The 20,436-nt window shown below is 37.6% G+C and overlaps 1 non-coding gene across 1 annotated transcript; it reads left to right on the top strand.

Moving 5' to 3' along the window:
• Positions 1–19,931: 19,931 nt before the first annotated feature.
• LOC114207584 (U6 spliceosomal RNA) lies at positions 19,932–20,037 on the top strand. Its single transcript, XR_015769530.1, has one exon. It is a non-coding gene; the product is annotated as a U6 spliceosomal RNA (small nuclear RNA).
• The last annotated feature ends 399 nt before the right edge of the window (positions 20,038–20,436 follow it).

Below are 20,436 nucleotides of genomic sequence, written 5' to 3'. Positions count from 1 at the left end.
CCAATCAAAAGACACAAGCTATCAGATTGGATAAAAAAACAGGACCCATCAATATGCTGTCTGCAAGAGACTCATTTTAGACCCAAGATGTCCCCAGATTATAAGTGAAGGGGTGGAAAACCATTTACCATGATAATGGACACCAAAAGAAAGCTTGGGGGGCAATCCTTATATTAGACAAATTAGATGTTAAAACAAAGACTGTAATAAGAGATGAGGAAAGATACTATATCCTACTTAAAGGGTCTATCCAACAGGAAGATCTAACAATTGTAAATATCTATGCCCCTAACATGGGCGCAGCCAATTATATAAGCCAATTAATAAGAAAAGCAAAGAAACACATCAACAACAATACAATAACAGCGGGGGAATTTAACACCCCCTCACTGAAATGGATAGATCATCTAAGCAAAAGACCAACAAGGAAATAAAGACTTTAAATGATACACTGGACCAAACGGACTTCACAGATATATCCAGAACAGTCCATCCCAAAGCAACAGAATACACATTCTTCTCTAGTACCCATGGAACGTTCTCCAGAATAGATCACATCCTAGGTCACAAATCAAGTCTCAACCAGTACCAAAAGACCGGGATCATTCCCTGCATATTTTCAGACCACAGTGCTTTGAAACTAGAACTCAGTGACAAGAGGAAGTTCAGAAAGAACTCAAATACTTGGAGGCTAAAGAGCATCCTACTAAAGAATGAATGGGTCAACCAGGAAATTAAAGAAGAATTAAAAAAAAATTCATGGAAACCAATGAAAATGAAAACACAACTGTTCAAAATCTTTGGAATATGGCAAAGGCAGTCCTAAGAGGAAAGTATAAAGCAATACTAGCCTTTCTCAAGAGATAAGAAAGGTCTCAAATACACAACCTAACCATACACTTAAAGGAGCTGGAGAAAGAACAGCAAATAAAGCCTAAAGCCAGCAGGAGAAGAGAAGTAATAAAGATCAGAGCAGAAACCAATGAAATAGAAACCAAAAGAACAGTAGAACAGATCAATGAAACTAGGAGCCAGTTCTTTGAAAGAATTAACAAGATTGATAAACCCCTGGCCAGACTTATCAAAAAGAAAAGAGAAATGACACAAATCAGCAAAATCATGAATGAAAGAGGAGATATCACAACCAACACCAAACACATACAAACAATTATAAGAACATATTATGAGCAACTATATGCCAGCAAATTAGATAATCTAGAAGAAATGGATGCATTCCTAGAGATGTAACAACTACCAAAATTGAATCGGAAGAAATAGAAAACCTGAACAAACTTATAACGACTGAGGAAATTGAACCAGTCATCAAAAACCTCCCAACAAACAAAAGCCAGGGCCAGATGGCTGCCCAGGGGAATTCTACCAAACATTTACAGAAGAATTAATAACTATTCTTCTGAAACTGTTCCAAAAAATAGAAATGGGAGGAAAACTTCCAAACTCGTTTTATGAGGCCACCATTAACTTGACCCAAAACCAAAGACCCCATCAAAAATGAGAATTACAGACCAATATCCTTGAAGAACATGGATGCAAAAATTCTCACTAAAATACTAGCCAATAGGATCCAACAGTACATTAAAAGGATTATTCACCACGACCAAGTGGAATATATCCCTGGACTGCGAGGTTTGTTCAACATCTGCAAATCAATCAACGTGATACAATACATTTTAACAAAAAAAGAACGAGAATCATATGGTCCTCTCAAGAGATGCAGAAAAAGCATTTGAAAAAGTACAGCATCCCTTCTTGATCAAAACTCTTCAGAGTATAGGGATAGAGGGTACATACCTCAATAATATAAAAGCCATCTATGAAAAACCCACGGCGAATATCATTCTCAATGGGGAAAAAGGAGAGCTTTCTCCCTAAGGTCAGAAACACAGCAGGCATGTCCACTATCACCACTGCTATTCAACATAGTATTAGAAGTCTTAGCCACAGCAATCAGACAACAAAAAGAAATCAAAGGCATCCAAATCGGCAAAGAAGAAGTGAAACTCTCACTCTTTGCAGATGATATGATACTTTAGGTGGAAAACCCAAAAGAATCCACTCCAAAACTGCTAGAGTTCATACAGGAATTCATTAAAGTGGCAGGATATAAAATCAATGCACAAAAATCAGTGGCATTCCTATACACCAACAACAAGACAAGGAAAGAGAAATTAAAGAGTAGATTCCATTTACAATTGCACCCAAAACCATAAGATACCTAGGAATAAATCTAACCTAAGAGGCAAAGGATCTGTACTCAGAAAACTATAAAATACTCATGAAAGAAATGGAGGAAGACACAAAGAAATGGAAAAACGTTCCATGCTCATGGAATAGAAGAACAAATATTGTGACGATGTCAATGCTACCTAGAGCAATCTACACATTCAATGCAATCGCTATCAAAATGCCATCCACTTTTTTCAAAGAAATGGAACAAATAATCCTAAAATTTGTATGGAACCAGAAGAGACCCCGAATTAGCCAGAGGAATATTGAAAAAGAAAAGCAAAGCTGGCAGCATCACAATTCCGGACTTCCAGCTCTATTACAAAGCTGTCATCATCAAGACAGTATGGTGCTGGCACAAAAACAGACACATCGATCAATGGAACAGAATAGAGAGCCCAGAAATGGACCCTCAACTCTATGGTCAACTAATCTTCTACAAAGCAGGAAAGAATGTCCAATGGAAAAAAGACAGTCTCTTCAACAAATGGTGTTGGGAAAATTGGACAGCCATGTGCAGAAGAATGAAACTGGACAATTTCCTTACACCACACACAAAAATAGACTCAAAATGGTTGAAAGACCTAAATGTGAAACAGGAGTCCATCAACATCCTAAAGGAGAACACAGGCAGCAACCTCTTCGACCTCAGCCGCAGGAACGTCTTCCTAGAAACATCGCCAAAGGCAAGGGAAGCAAGGGCAAAAATGAACTATTGGGACTTCATCAAGATAAAAAGCTTTTGCATAACAAAAGAAACAGTCAATAAAACCAAAAGAAAACCGACAGAATGGGAGAAGATATTTGCAAATGACATATCAGATAAAGGGTTAGTATCCAAAATCTATAAAGAACTTATCAAACTCAACACCCAAAGAACAAATGATCCAATCAAGAAATGGGTAGAAGACATGAACAGACATTTTTCCAAAGAAGACATCCAAATGGCCAACAGACACATGAAAAAGTGCTCAACATTGCTCGGCATCAGGGAAATCCAAATCAAAACCTCAATGAGATACCACCTCACAGCAGTCAGAATGGCTAAAATTAACAACTCAGAAAATGACATATGTTGGCAGGATGAGGAGAAAGGGGAACCCTCCTACACTGTTGGTAGGAATGCAAGGTGGTGCAGCCACTCTGGAAAACATTATGGAGGTTCTTCAAAAAATTGAAAATATGGCGCCTGGGTGGCTCAGTTGGTTAAGCGACTGCCTTCGGCTCAGATCATGATCCTGGAGTCCTGGGATCGAGTCCCACATCGGGCTTCCTGCTCAGTGGGGAGTCTGCTTCTCCCTCTGACCCTCTTCCCTCTCGTGCTTTCTATCACTCATTCTCTCTCTCTCAAATAAATAAATAAAATCTTAAAAAAAAAAGTTGAAAATAGAGCTAACATACAATCCAGCAATTGCACTACTGGGTATTTACCACAAAGATACAAATGTAGGGATCCGAAGGGGTATGTGCACCCCAATGTTTATAGCAGCAATGTCCACAATAGCCAAACTGTGGAAAGAGCCAAGATGTCCATTGACAGATGAATGGATAAAGATGAGGTGGTATATATATATACAATGGAATATTATGCAGCCATCAAAACGAATGAAATCTTGCCATTTGCAATGACGTGGATGGAACTGGAGGGTATTATGCTCAGCAAAATAAGTCGATCAGAGAAAGACATGTATCATATGACCTCACTGATATGAGGAATTCTTAATCTCAGGAAACAAACTGAGGGTTGCTGGAGTGGTGGGGGTTGGGAGGGATGGGGTGGCTGGGTGATAGACATTGGGAAGGGTATGCGCTATGGTGAGTGCTGTGAATTGTGCAAGACTGTTGAATCACAGATCTGTACCTCTGAAACAAATAATACATTATATGTTAAAAAAAAGAAGAAGATAGCAGGAGGGGAAGAATGGGGGGTATCAGAGGGGGAGACGAAACATGAGAGACTATGGACTCTGAAAAACAAATTGAGGGTTCTAGAGGGGAGGGGGTGGGACAATGTGTTAGCCTGGTGATGGGTATTAAAGAGGGCACATTCTGCATGGAAAAAAAAAGATTAATAAATGCCCTGGGGAGGGGTTTAAAGTCAGTATCACTCTACTCATTCATTCCATGTCAAATCCACATGGGGTTATCTTTCCCTTCATTTTGAGATTTTTCCATACGGGGTCCAGAACAGAGAAATTACCACCACACACTTTCAGGAATTTTCAATCTATTACTATTGCTGCATTAATTCTAAAGACTTCTTTTCTACACATTGTCCAGCAACTCACTAAATAGATTGAAAATGTACAATGTCACATGGGATCCAAATTCGGTCTGGCCAATATCTATAGTAACAAGTGAACAGCATTCAGTATTCTTCACAAAGGCTTGCCAATTATCTCACCCAATTCATTACTACAGACTGATGCAATTGTTTGTTAAACAACCTATGTTGTGAGAGGAAATTTCACAATGCATTAAGCAATTCTACGTGAGCACATTAGCACATTTGCCCATAATCTGGCATCTACTATAACTATGTGTTTTGTTCTTCATTCCATGCAGTTATTTCCTCCAGAAATTTACCTTGCTGGTTATATTTTGTTGAATCTAGCTATCCAACTAAGTGGAAGTTTCCAAAGACCACAAAATTGATAGAGAAAAATGGTGAGGGACTGGGTAACAAGCAGCTAGCCAGTGATGAAAATTTAAAATACATTGTGTGGTGTGAATTATCCATACATAGATAATCAGAAGTTGACTGTATCTTTCAAAATTCTTTTCATTTCTGGGCTTACATAGCAGTTGTATATTTCTGTATTCTCCTCTACTCTGCACAACCAACAACAATTAACCAAAGCAATTGTTGCAACTCTTCACTTGCATCAGCAGATGCCATCACTAATTATCAAAAAAATCTGGAGCTAGTTTGATCACAACCTCTTAAGTTAGAGATTGATTATTTTCTACATTTGGATGTAATCCTTTTAAGGTGTAATATTCCTAAGGTTTGAAGCTTTCATTGATACATTTTCAAAGGTTTTTTTTATAAAAGGAATTCTTATCTCCATGTATCAATCTACCAATTCCAACCCATGATTTAAACAATAAACAATACCAAAGTGCACAAGTCACAGAGCTGCTATATAATGTCTTTACCAAGGAAAAATAACAAAAAGGAATTCCACATCTTTTATTTGACACTAAATAGTCTTGAAAGTGCTCTATGCCAATATAGAGGCTATCCAAGGACATTTATGGACATGTTTTACTAATCATTTCTATTAAGCACCTATAGTATACATGGCAGTTTTCTAGACACTATAGAAGATACAAAACATAGTATAGAGACAATACTCGCCCTACACAAGCTTATTATTTAAAATGAGATCTAAAATAAACACATGCAAAAGAAAAGAATAAAAATAAGTCTTATAATGCATTCAAATTGTATATAAGATGCTACAGAATGCAAATAAAGGGAAAAATCAACTAAGATAAAGGTAATTAGGGAAAACTTGAGGTGGATGACTGTTGAGCTGACTTTTTTCCTTGAGAAAATCTGGCTTTTTTTTAAAAAGTAAATTTTCAGCTTGACGTGATTTGGGAACTGGGTGAAAACAAGTGAATATGTTCTTTTATAAGAAAAAAGAGAAGCAAAAGAGATCCATCACCTTCGCAGGGAGAAGGAAAAACTATACTTTATCTTTAGGCCCCCTCTTCTCCAGAATGTCATTCATGTCTTCCACCACAGAATATTCTGTTTTGCCTTGCATTGTTCTACTGAATGATGGAGTAAGATGATAAATTACTTCATCTGAGGATGCAAAACAGGTTAGCTTATACATTGAGGTTACTGGGATACAAATGTGATTGCTCAGGGCACTCTTTTCAAGAAAAGAAAACAAATGATCTTTTATATTTCTTGTAAGAAGCAGCAATTTTGAACACATAAGTCTTCTCCAGCCCAGGTCAAAAGACACGAAGTCCCATTATAAAAAAAAAAAAAGGTTCTTGCCAAGTTCTTTTGAGGTCCATTAACAAAGAAGATTCATCTCTAACCTCAGCAGGCTGGTCCAATTTGAAGGTCTTTGAAAAATGATTCTACATGATATTCTTGGCTTTTCACAAAGGAAGAAGTCATGTAGCTGATTCAACCAACTATCTATAATTAGAGCTGACTTGTTAGTCACTGTAAGATATGATTATATCCAAAGGAATAGTAACTTTTCTGACAATGACAATCTACATCTATTTAAAATCAGAGGCATAGATCTGCTGCCATTGGTATTACAGCATGATTTTTCTTTGCTCCATCTTTATCCAGAGTTAGATTTCCCAAATTTAGAGAGAGGCTTAGACTCTGAGCCAAAATACTGTTTTTGAATTGCCAGAAACTGCTTGTTAATTTTCCCATGTTATTATAAATTCAATTACAAGCTGAAGCTTAGATAAAATCAAAATTACTTGCTTTGTTATCAAACATCTAACCATCCAGCTGTTCACGATATTAATGTTAATACATTTCACGTACAATAGTATTTTCTAATGTTCTCTGTAGGTTCCCTCATGTCCGTAGTCAATTAATTACTTGTTATATGTGTGCTTATGCAGCCTGGCTTCCTGTTTCCACTACATCTTCCACTCCCACAAAGCCCTAAAACACTTAAATCCTGACATTTATGAATCATAACTAAATGCAATACCTTTCTTTACTTTTCTCCAGAAACAGGTCTCATACTAGAAAGGAGTGAAGTCTAACATCTCTAAGAATCTTTAATAGAATTCTTCTTCATTATCAAACACTATGACCACAATCCACCTATCAATATATGCTATGATGGCAGATATTTGGCATCTTGACAAAAATTGTAGCACCAAATGTGAATAAGGGAGATGGCAAGATATGCTGCTTTCCTTAGCTGAAGATTAAAAAGAAGTAGTGATAATTGAAATAACTGAGAAGCACTGTGTTTGTTTTTATTTTCAGAATGATTAAAAATAAATACTTGAAATCCAAAGATGTGTGTCTATCTGGTAGAAAGAACCATACCATTCAGTCAATAACCAGGAATGATTATTAATGCTACTCCTGAGACAGATCCATGTAGGTGTGAAAATTAATCAAAAAGGAATGAAATTCTTACCAAAAAACAAGCAAATCTGATTCAATAATAAGCAAAATTCACTGACGTGAAAAAGAGTTTCTTGGAAACTGAGTACAACTTCAACTGTTTCTCTTCCTCATACTAATCCCTTCCTGAATTGCTGTATATCTATAGCTTCTTGAATCACCTGAGTCCTTCTGAACCTGCCTTGGAATTTTAGGCTCTTTAGTAACCTGTTTCAGACTAACAAATACTATTCCTGCCCCATCAACTACACATCCATACATACTTTACCAGCCTCAGTCATTGTCCATCTAGCTAAATAAATAAGTTATGCTCATTCCAAACCACCCATACACAATCATACTTAACAGGGAAAAAATTAGCCAGGGGAAGAAACAAGAAAAAGGACATTTTAGACTAGGGGAATAGCATGAGCAGAGGCATGAAGCACAAAATACCATGCTATGTGTAGAAAACTGCAATCATTGCTGGAAGAAGTACAAGTTGAGGTTCACTAGAGAAGGGGCATCTTCATTGCATTCAGTTATATGCCACATAAACTAAAGTGCAGATTACACAAATATTTTAAGGTGATAGTGAATCAGTGAATCCATGTTTGGCATATGAGTATTAAATAATATATAAGTTAAGAGAATGTAGAGTCTTTATCCATACCTAATTGCCCTTTTGTCAATAAACTTTCATAATGTCTCAGTTTCAACATGTAATATTAGTGTGTAATGTTAAGACATGAGAGCTGTTTTCGGGGTTTTTTGTTGTTGTTTTTTCTTTTGTAATGCAAGTGCATTGCCAGTCACATGGCTAGATAAAGAGCCAGGCTACCCCCTCAAATCATCCCCAAACTAAGGCTCCTTTGTTTTATGAGATCTTGGCTCATTTTAATAACACCATGTGAGTCACTTGCCTTTTCTCTTTCCATGTTTTAAATTCCCAATCTTATGTTTTAAATCTGCCAATAAAGAGTTGAGCTCATGGGGGGTGGAGCAAGATGGCAGAGAAGTAGGAGACCTGGATTTCATCTGGTCTCAAGAATTCAGCTGAATAGGGATCAAACCATTTTGAACACCTACAAACTCAACAGGAGATCGAAGAGAAGAATAGCAACAACTCTCTGAACAGAAAAGCAACCACTTACTGGAAGGTAGGACATGCAGAGAAGTGAATCCAAGGTGATATTCGGGAGGATAGACGGTGGGGGAGAGGGCCTCCGTTGGCTGCTTCTGGCAAGTGATAGAGCAGTGGAGCACAAAATCAGAACTTTTAGAAGTCAGCTCCACTGAGGGATGTCGCTCCAGTGGCTAAGCAGGGGGTGGAAGCCTCATGGGACAGCGTGGTCTCAGGACCCTCGGGGTCACAGAAAGACCTGGAGTGCCAGAGTGCAGCAGAGCTCCCAAGTATCAGAGCAGGGAGGCTGGCTGCAGAGATGGAGCTGAGGAGTGGGCTCTCAGCTCGGGGTTGCAATAACTGTGATTGGCGACACAGTCGGGCCACATCTCCTCCAGCAGGGACCCAACAAGTGGCAGATCTGGGGACACTCCCCTTCCTCCCCCGGGAGGAGCGCGTGGGAGTGCACCACAGGGATCTGCTGGGTTTGGAGACTCCACACCGAGTCGGGTGCCAGAGATAGAAATGCTCAGTCACAGACAGGGTGATAACGGAGTGTGGCCGGAGATGGGGGAGAAGGGAGTGATTGACTGCTTTTCTCTGGGGGCTCACTGAGAAGTGGGGCCCCTGAGTTCTCAGCTCCTCTGGGGCGGAGAATGGGAGGCCACCATTTTCACTCTCGTCCTCCAAAGCTGTACGGAAAGCTTGCAGGGAACAAAAGCTCCCAAGAGCAAACCAGAGCAGATTGCTTAGCCCGGACTGGCAAGGGCGGGGCAATTCCGCCTCAGGCAAAGACATTTGGGAACCACGGCAACATGCCCCTTCCCCAGAAGATCAGCATGAACAGCCAGCCAAGACCAAGTTTACCGATCAAGGAGAACGGGAGAACTCCAGCACTAGGGGAATACTGCACATAGAATTCATGGCTTTTTTACCATTAGTTTTTCATTAGTAGATTCATTAGTTTTTCAAAGTTAATTTTTTTAACTGTTTTTTTTTTTTGGAATATTTCTCTTTCCCTTTTTCAACCAACATTTTATCAATCCCTTTTGGAAAAAAAAAAACATTTTTATTTTTCATTTTTAGAGTCATATTCTATCCCTTCATAGTAGATACCCTTATTTTTGGCATATATATATAAGTTGTTCTCTCTTTAAAATTTTGAGATACACTTTCTTCTAACAAATCAAAATATACCCTAAATCACTAGTGTATGGCTTTGATCTAGTCTACCTGATCACATTGTCTCCCTTTTTTTTAAATCTTCTTCTTTCTTTTTTCAAACAACTTATTTATCAATTCCTTTTATAAAATCTTTTATAATTCCCATCTTTACAGTCATCTTCCATCCCTTCATTATATCAACCCTTATTTTGTACATATATAAGTCTTTCTTTCTTTAAAAATTTGGGAGGCATGTTCTTCTAACACACCAAAATACGCCCAAAATCTAATGTGTGGCACTGATATATGCACCAGCCTGATCATATTTGATCATATTCTGTTTATTTTTGTTTTGTTCTGTTCTTGTTTGTCTTTACCTTTTTCTTTTTTTTTTGTTTTTTTCTTCTCTTTCTTTTTTCTTTCTTTCCCTTTTTTTCCCCTGGTTTTAGGTCTTTTCTGATTTGTTTAGAGTATATTTGCTGGGGACGTTGTCCACCTGTTAGCATTTTGTTCTCTCATTCATCTATCATCCTCTGGACAAAATGACAAGATGAAAAAATCACCTCAGCAAAAAGAACAAGAGGCAGTACCGTCTGCCAGGGACCTACTCAATACGGACATTAGTACAATGTCAGACATAGAGATCAGAATCATGATTTTAAAGATGCTAGCTCAGCTTGAAAAAAGCATGGAAGTTATTACAGAAACCCTTCCTGGAGAAATAAAAGAACTAAAATCTAACCAAATCGAAATCAAAAAGGCTATTAATGAGGTGCAATCAAAAATGGGGGCACTAACTGCTAGGATAAATGAGGCAGAAGAGAGAATCAGCGATATAGAAGACCAAATGATGGAAAATAAAGAAGCTGAGAAAAAGAGAGATAAACAACTACTGGATCACGAGGGCAGAATTTGAAGGATAAGTGATACGATAAGACCAAACAACATTAGAATAATTGGGATCCCAGAAGAAGAAGAAAGAGAGAGGGGCAGAAGGTATATTGGAGCAAATTATAGCAGAGAACTTCCCTAATTTGGGGAAGGAAACAGACATCAAAATCCAGGAGGCAGAGAACCCCTCTCAAAATCAATAAAAATAAGTCAACACCCCAACATCTAATAGTAAAACTTACGAGTCTCAGAAACAAAAGAAAATCTTGAAAGCAGCTCGGGAGAAGAGATATGTAACCTATAATGGTAGAAACATTAGATTGGCAACAGACCTATCCACAGAGACCTGGCAGGCCACAAAGGACTGACAGGATAACTTCAGAGCACTAAACGAGAAAAATATGCAGCCAAGAATACTATATCCAGCTAGGCTGTCATTGAAAATTGAAGGAGAGATAAAAAGCTTCCAGGACAAACAAAAACTAAAGGAATTTGCAAGCACAAAACCAGCCCTACAAAAAATATTGAAAGTGGTCCTCTAAGCAAAGAGAGAGCCTAAAAGCAGCATAGACCGGAAAGGAATACAGACAATATACAGTAACAGTCACCTTACAGGCAATACAATGGCACTAAATTCATATCTTTCAATAGTTACCCTGAATGTAAATGGGCTAAATGCCCCAATCAAAAGACACAGACTATCAGATTGGATAAAAAAACAAGACTCATCGATATGCTGTCTGCAAGAGACTCATTTTAGACCCAAAGACACCCCCAGATTGAAAGTGAGGGGGTGGAAAACCCTTTACCATGCTAATGGACACCAAAAGAAAGCTGGGGTGGCAATCCTTATATCAGAAATTAGATTTTAAAACAAAGACTGTAATAAGAGATGAGGAAGGACACTATATCCTACTTAAAGGGTCTATCCAACAAGAAGATCTAACAATTATAAATATCTATGCCCCTAGCATGGGAGCAGCCAATTATATAAGGCAATTAATAACAAAAGCAAAGAAACACATCAACAACAATACAATAATAGTGGGGGACTTTAACACCCCCCTGACTGAAATGGACAGATCATCTAAGCAAAAGATCAACAAGGAAATAAAGACTTTAAATGACACACTGGACCAAATGGACTTCACAGACATATTCAGAACAGTCCATCCCAAAGCAACCGAATACACATTCTTCTCTAGTGCCCATGGAACATTCTCCAGAATAGATCACATCCTAGGTCACAAATCAAGTCTCAACCGATACCAAAAGATTGGGATTATTCCCTGCATATTTTCAGACCACAGTGCTTTGAAACTAGAACTCAATCACAAGAGGAAAGTCAGAAAGAACTCAAATACATGGAGGCTAAAGAGCATCCTACTAAAGAATGAATGGGTCAACCAGGAAATTAAAGAAGAATTAAAAAAATTCATGGAAACCAATGAAAATGAAAAGACATCTGTTCAAAATCTATGGGATACAGCAAAGGCAGTCCTGAGAGGAAAGTATATAGCAATACAAGCCTTTCTCAAGAACAAGAAAGGTCTCAAATACACAACCTAACCCTACACCTAAAGGAGCTAGAGAAAAAACAGCAAATAAAGCCTAAACCCAGCAGGAGAAGAGAAATAATAAAGATCAGAGCAGAAATCAATGAAATAGAAACCAAAAGAACAGTAGAACAGATCAATGAAACTAGGATCTGGTTCTTTGAAAGAATTAACAAGATTGATAAACCCCTGGCCAGACTTATCAAAAAGAAAAGAGAAATGACACAAATCAGCAAAATCATGAATGAAAGAGGAGAGATCACAACCAACACCAAAGATATACGAACAATTATAAGAACATATTATGAGCAACTCTATGCCAGTAAATTAGATAACCTGGAAGAAATGGATGCATTCCTAGAGATGTATTAACTACCAAAATTGAACCAGGAAGAAATAGAAAACCTGAACAGACCTATAACCACTAAGGAAATTGAAGCAGTCATCAAAAATCTCCCCCCCCCAAAAAAGCCCAGGGCCAGATGGTTTCCCAAGGGAATTCTACCAAACATTTAAATTTGAATTACTACCTACTCACCTGAAACTGTTCCAAGAAATAGAAATGGAAGGAAAACTTCCAAACTCATTTTATGAAGCCACCATTACCTTGATCCCAAAACCAGACAAAGACCCCATCAAAAAGGAGAATTACAGACCAATATCCTTGATGAACATGGATGCAAAAATTCTCACCAAAATACTAGCCAATAGGATCCAACAGTACATTAAAAGGATTATTCACCATGACCAAGTGGGATTTATCCCTGGCCTGCAAGGTTGGTTCAACATCCGCAAATCAATCAACGTGATACAATATATTAACAAAAGAAAGAACAAGAACCACATGATCCTCTCAATAGATGCGGAAAAAGCATTTGACAAAGTACAGCACCCTTTCTTGATCAAAACTCTTCAGAGTATAGAGATAGAGAGCACATACCTCAATATCATAAAAGCCATCTATGAAAAACCTACAGTGAATATCATTCTCAATGGGGAAAAGCTGAGAGCTTTCCCCCTAAGTTCAGGAACGCAGCAGGGATGTCCACTATCACCACTGCTATTCAACATAGTATTAGAAGTCCTAGCCACAGCAATAAGACAACAAAAAGAAATCAAAGGCATCCAAATTGGCAGAGGAAGTGAAACTCTCACTCTTTGCAGATGATATGATACTTTAGGTGGAAAACCCAAAAGACTCCACCCCAAAACTGCTAGAACTCATACAGGAATTCAGTAAAGTGGCAGGATATAAAAATCAATGCACAGAAATCAGTGGCCTTCTTATACACCAACAAGACAGAAGAGAGGCAAATTAAGGAGTCAATCCCATTTGCAAATGCACCCAAAACCATAAGATACCTAGGAATAAATCTAACCAAAGAGGCAAAGGATCTGTACTCAGAAAACTATAAAATACTCATGAAAGAAATGGAGGAAGACACAAAGAAATGGAAAAATATTCCATGCTCATGGAATAGAAGAACAAATATTGTGACGATGTCAATGCTACCTAGAACAATCTACACATTCAATGCAATCCCTATCAAAATACCATCCACTTTTTTCAAAGAAATGGAGCAAATAATCCTAAAATTTGTATGGAACCAGAAGAGACCCCAAATAGCCAGAGGATTGTTGAAAAAGAAGAGCAAAGCTGGTGGCATCGCAATTCCGGACTTCCAGCTCTATTACAAAGCTGTCATCATCAAGACAGTATGGTACTGTCACAAAAACAGACACATAGATCAATGGAACAGAATAGAGAGCCCAGAAATGGACCCTCAACTCTGTGGTCAACTAATCTTCTACAAAGCAGGAAAGAATGTCCAATGGAAAAAAGACAGTCTCTTCAACAAATGGTGTTGGGAGAATTGGACAGCCACATGCAGAAGAATGAAACTGGACCATTTCCTTACACCACACACAGAAATAGACTCAAAATGGTTGAAAGACCTAAACGTGAGACAGGAGTGCATCAAAATCCTAACGGAGAACACAGGCAGCAACCTGTTCGACCTCAGCCGCAGGAACTTCTTCCTAGAAACATCGCCAAAGGCAAGGGAAGCAAGGACAAAAATGAACTATTGGGACTTCATCAAGTTAAAAAGCTTTTGCACAGCAAAAGAAACAGTCAATAAAACCAAAAGAAAACCGACAGAATGGGAGAAGATATTTGCAAATGACACATCAGATAAAGGGCTAGTATCCAAAATCTATAGAGAACTTATCAAACTCAACACTCAAAGAACAAATGATCCAATCAAGAAATGGGCAGAAGACATGAACAGACATTTTTCCAAAGAAGACATCCAAATGGCCAACAGACACATGAAAAAGTGCTCAACATTGCTCGGCATCAGGGAAATCCAAATCAAAACCTTAATGTGATATGACCTCACACCAGTCAGAATGGCTAAAATTAACAAGTCAGGAAATGACAGATGTTGGCAGGGATGCGGAGAAAGGGGAACACTCCTACACTGTTGGTGGGAATGCAAGTTGGTGCAACCACTCTGGAAAACAGTATGGAGGTTCCTCAAACAGTTGAAAATAGAGCTACCATACGATCCAGCAATTGCACTACTGGGTATTTACCCCAAAGATACAAATGTAGGGATCCGAAGGGGTACATGCACCCCAGTGTTTATAGCAGCAATGTCCACAATAGCCAAACTGTGGAAAGAGCCAAGATGTCCATCGACAGATGAATGGATAAAGAAGAAGTGGTATATATACATAATGGAATATTATGCAGCCATCAAAAGGAATGAGATCTTGCCTTTTGCAACGACGTGGATGGAACTGGAGGGTGTTATGCTGAGTGAAATAAGTCAATCAAAGAAAGACATGTATCATATGACCTCACTGATATGAGGAATTCTTAATCTCAGGAAACAAACTGAGGGTTGCTGGAGTGGTGGGGGGTGGGAGGGATGGGGTGGCTGGGTGATAGACATTGAGGAGGTTATGTGCTAATGCGAGTGCTGTGAATTGTGCAAGACTGTTGAATCACACATCTGTACCTCTGAAACAAATAATGGAATATATGTTAAGAAAAATAAAAAGAAGATAGCAGGAAGGGAAGAATTAAGGGGGGGAACTCGGAGGGGGAGATGAACCATGAGAGACGATGGACTCTGAAAAACAAACTGAGGGTTCTAGAGGAGAGGGGGGGGATAGGTTAGCCTGGTGATGGGTATTAAAGAGGGCACGTTCTGCATAGAGCACTGGGTGTTATGCACAAACAATAAAACATGGAACACTACATCCAAAACTAATGATGTAATGTATGGTGATTAACATAACAATAAAAGAAGATTCAGGAAGACATATATCTCTACAGATATCCTATATGTATATATAACATTTTTTATATGTTGTACATTATATATAATATAGTTTATACAAAATTTTACTAAAAAAAATAGAGTTGAGCTCATGAAACCTTTGGCCCCCACCCTCAACCCCAATAAAACAGAACCTCCAGCCCAATGTGCTCTCTTTCCCTACCTGTGACTTTGTTGTGTGGGTCCAAATGTGCTGTGTAATTTTCCAGTCTTCTAAGAATAAACCTTTATTTTTTCGGTTTTCTGATGGTTGTTCCTGAAGGGCATCTTGCAATCATAATAAGAATCACAAAGGCCAGTTCAACCACATTAATTATTGATGGGCTGAGACCAGCACAAAGCACAGTGTCATTAAACTTCCAGTTAAAAAATTATATAATACATTCATACATTCATCTTTCTTCTGCATGTGGCTGTCCAATTTTCTCAACACCATTTGTTGAAGAGACTGTCTTTTTTCCATTGGACATTCTTTCCTGTTTTGTTGAAGATTAACTGACCATAGAGTTGAGGGTCCATTTCTGGGCTCTCTATTCTGTTCCATTGATCTATGTGTCTGTTTTTGTGACAGTACCATACTGTCTTGATGATGACAGTTTTGTAATAGAGCTTGAAGTCTGAAATTGTAATGCTGCCAGCTTTGCTTTTCTTTTTCCACATTCCTCTGGCTATTCGAGGTCTTTTCTGGTTCCATACAAATTTTAGGATTATTTGTTCCATTTCTTTGAAAAAAGTGGATGGTATTTTGATAAGGATTGCATTGAATGTGTAGATTGCTCTAGGTAGCATTGACATCGTCACAATATTTGTTCTTCCAATCCATGAGCATGGAATATTTTTCCATTTCTTTGTGTCTTCCTCCATTTCTTTCATGAGTATTTTATAGTTTTCTGAGTACAGATCCTTTGCCTCTTAGGTTAGATTTATTCCTAGGTATCTTATGGTTTTGGGTGCATTTGCAAATGGGATTGACTCCTTAATTTGCCTCTCTTCTCTCTTGTTGGTGTATAGGAAGGCCACTGATTTCTGTGCATTGATTTTTATATCCTGCCACTTTACTGAATTCCTGTATGAGTTCTAGCAGTTTTGGGGTGGAGTCTTTTGGGTTTTCCACCTAAAGTATCATATCATCTGCAAAGAATGAGAGTTTGACTTCTTCTTTGCCGATTTGGATGCCTTTGATTTCTTTTTGTTGTCTGATTGCTGTGGCTAGGACTTCTAATACTATGTTGAATAGCAGTGGTGATAGTGGACATGCCTGCTGTGTTCCTGACCTTAGGGGGAAAGCTCTCCGTTTTTCCCCATTGAGAATGATATTTGCTGTGGGTTTTTCATAGATAGCTTTTATGATATTGAGGTATGTACCCTCTATGCCTATACTCTGAAGAGTTTTGATCAAGAAAGGATGCTGTACTTTGTCAAATGCTTTTCTTGCATCTGGGTATTTACCCCAAAGATACAAACGTAGGGATCCGAAGGGATACGTGCACCCCAATGTTTATAGCAGCAACGTCCACAATAGCCAAACTATGGAAAGAGCCAAGATGTCCACCGACAGATGAATGGATAAAGAAGATGTGGTATATATATATATATATATATATATATATATATATATATATACACAATGAAATATTATGCAGCCATCAAAAGGAATGAAATCTTGCCATTTGCAATGATGTGGATGGAACTGGAGGGTATTATGTTGAGCTAAATTAGTCAATCAGAGAAAGACATTTATCATATGACCTCACTGATATGAGGAATTCTTAATCTCAGGAAACAAACTGAGGGTTGCTGGAGTGGTGGGGGTTGGGAGGGATAGGGTGCCTGGGTGATAGACATTGGGGAGGGTATGTGCTATGGTGAGCACTGTGAATTGTGTAAGACTGTTGAATCACAGACTTGTACCTCTGAAACAAATAATACATTATATGTTAAACAAAAAAAAAAAAAGAAGAAGAAGAAGATAACAGGAGGGGAAGAATGAAGGGGGGGAATCGGAGGGGGAGATGAACCATGAGAGACTATGGACTCTGAGAAACAAACTGAGGGTTCTCAAGGGGAGGGGCGTGGGGGGATAGGTTAGCCTGGTGATGGGTATTAAAGAGGGCACGTTCTGCATGGAGCACTGGGTGTTATATGCAAACAATGAATCATGGAACACTACATCAAAAACTAATGATGTAATGTATGGTGATTAACATAACATAATAATAAAAAAATAATAATACATTCATCTTTTCTTATTTATTAATTGACCCAAGCTTTGTAATATGGTGCCTTTCAAAGTATAAACTATAGACACCTACAGCAGAAAACTCACTTGATCCTTGGTAAAATGTAGATTCCGAAACTCAGGCTATATCTGCTAAATGAAAGTAGAGCCTAGGAATCTGAATTTTGACAAACACCTCCAGCTTAACTTAATGCACAATACCATCTAACCGTATCACTAACATGACACCTGGCTGTGGTAAGTTAGACAAGAGTGCTGCTGATAGAAGGTTAGTACATACTGACTCGTGTCTGCTGAAATTTGTGTCAGTGTTTGCCAAGGCACAGTCCTCAGGGTCCTGCTTGCTGGAGATGCTCTAGAAAAAAATTTCTGTGCTCAAATACATTTGTGATACAACCAAATTATTTATTTATCTTAGATAGCCCCAGTGAATATTAACAGAGTAAAGGTTCTGAGTAGTCCTACATTAAAAGTAAAACTTTAAACCAGCATTTCCCAAACTTATTTAACTATAAAACCCTTCATTATCATAAACCTATTAACATAGTATAGAATGAGTATATTAATATGAATACATTTAGAAAATAATGTTCTAATGTTTTGCTGTTAAATATGGTGTTGGCATTTATCATATTATTGAATTATTTTCCATTTTTAGTTCATTAAGATTTTTTATTTATTTTTATTTTTAAAGATTTTTTTAAATCATAGATATATTGGAATATATTTTAAAATGAGGGATATAACTCATTTGAATAACATAACTCATATAACTCATGAAAAGTAACAAAAAACATTGAGATTCCATGTTTTCTTAAAAAATTGTTCAATTTATTGTGTTATTACTTATGATCTAAATAACTTTATAAGAAGAAATCCACCAACAAAATTTAGTTGACAAATTGTGAGTCATAAAACAGTAAAATACAGCTCAGTTCTCCTGTTAGAATGTTAACAAATTTTATTTGATAACTAAGTGGTAAATAAATGGACACAATACTAGCAGATCAATGTGACTTGTAAAGCAACCATCAGCAGTTACAATTCAGATTCTGTTTTCAAGGATTTCCTCATTAATGTGGCATTCCACTTCCTGTCACACAGGTGATGTACTCTCCATTATCTGGCATTGGATTCACTGCACTGTAGATTTATTTGTGAGATTCTGAGCCCATCTTTGTCACCTCACACCAGACTGCTGAGCTAGCCCCTGATCCTAAGACACTGGAAACACACTGAAAACATCTTAGTCTGTCTGCTCAAATTTTACCCAAGTAGCATTCCTTCTACCTACTTACAAATTGCAGCCAAGAAAACAAACTTTCACTTTTATATAGATAATGTTTCCAGAAAGCACGATTTACTATATTTATGCATCAATTCACTTGACCTTACTGATACTACTTTCACCTGTTTATCCATCATAACCTCCTTATTACCTTAGAAACCTCTAACTTCTCTTTAGAGTTTTAAATAAAATCAAGCCCATTTATGGAAGTACAGACATGGAATCTTTTTAAAGCTGACAATGAGCATGATACAAGCAGTAATAATATAAGGTAGAAATTATTTGCTTTAAAGACTGTATCAAATATTATAAAATGTCCCATTGTGAAAAGCAGTTTAGTACAGAATTAGCAATCAAGGCTTTTTGCCAGCCTCCTTAGGAGCTAGCTATTAAAACTTGTTTGGAACCTTAGCATGAGAAAGCCTGCAGCAACTTAAACTACTGTGGTTCATCTGAAATGCATTTATAGTTATGAAAAGCACAGCAAAACATCTGCAAAAGAAAGAAAGCACTAGAGGTTTAGAAGGGCAAGTTAGTAACGCTTCCAGAATTATCCCAGGGCCTGTCAGGGAATGTTAAAAAAGAGGCTTCCCCAACAGCTGCCAGAGACAGAACTGGAGCTGCCAAGACTTAAAGGAAGCAACACAGGGTGGAAGGACCCAAGGGATTTCTATCTTGTAAGCTCAGAGTGAGGAAATGTAGATAGGTGCTAACCTCTGAAGTAGAGGAATATAAAAAGAAATAGAATGGGTTGAGCCTTGTATAATCAACACAATCTGTACACAAACAAGAGGATATATTCCATAATATGCAAAGTACTCATTACAGTGATTTCCAAAGAGTACTTTCTTAGTTGCTAATTTAGATGGAATAAAACTAAATTTACACATGTGTTAATAAATTAGGAGCTTGATCAGAAAGATTCAAAAATGCATTTGCAAAAGAAAATAGAATATATGAGTGCTTGCTTTGGCAGTGCATATACTAAAATTAGAATGATACAGAGAAGATTAGCAGGGCCCCTGCACAAAGATGACACCAAATTTGTGAAGCATTTTATAAAAAGAAAAGAAAAAATAGAATATATGAGTGGAAAGTCAAAAAAGGCAGCATGGAAAATTCCAAGTAATTAATACTCTTAAAGATTGACAAGCACTTGAGTCAAGTTCATGATAAATTCAGAAAGCATATTCAGGAATTTAAGAAGACATCAACTAATATTGATGGGTTATTTTTGCCTCAATTTATCCTAGCCAAGTCATTTATCCTCTCATTCCTCTTTCTTATAATCTTCTAGGTCATTCATAGGCCAAATATATGTTAAATGGAAATTTACAGAGATTTATGTTAAGAAATTTACAATAAAATGTAAATCTATGTTGATTATATTTCCATCATTAAGTGTTTAGTAGTAACTTTAGACACACGGTAGAAATAATGTACAGAAAGTTCAATGCATTTATTC

The sequence above is a fragment of the Eumetopias jubatus genome, unplaced genomic scaffold (genome assembly GCF_037043125.1).
Source record: "Eumetopias jubatus isolate StellerSeaLion01/CBP00866 unplaced genomic scaffold, mEumJub1_p1.0 scaffold_11, whole genome shotgun sequence".
Taxonomy (NCBI): domain Eukaryota; kingdom Metazoa; phylum Chordata; class Mammalia; order Carnivora; family Otariidae; genus Eumetopias; species Eumetopias jubatus.
Note: the sequence above shows the minus strand (reverse complement) of the source record. Positions and strands in the feature narration are given on the sequence as shown.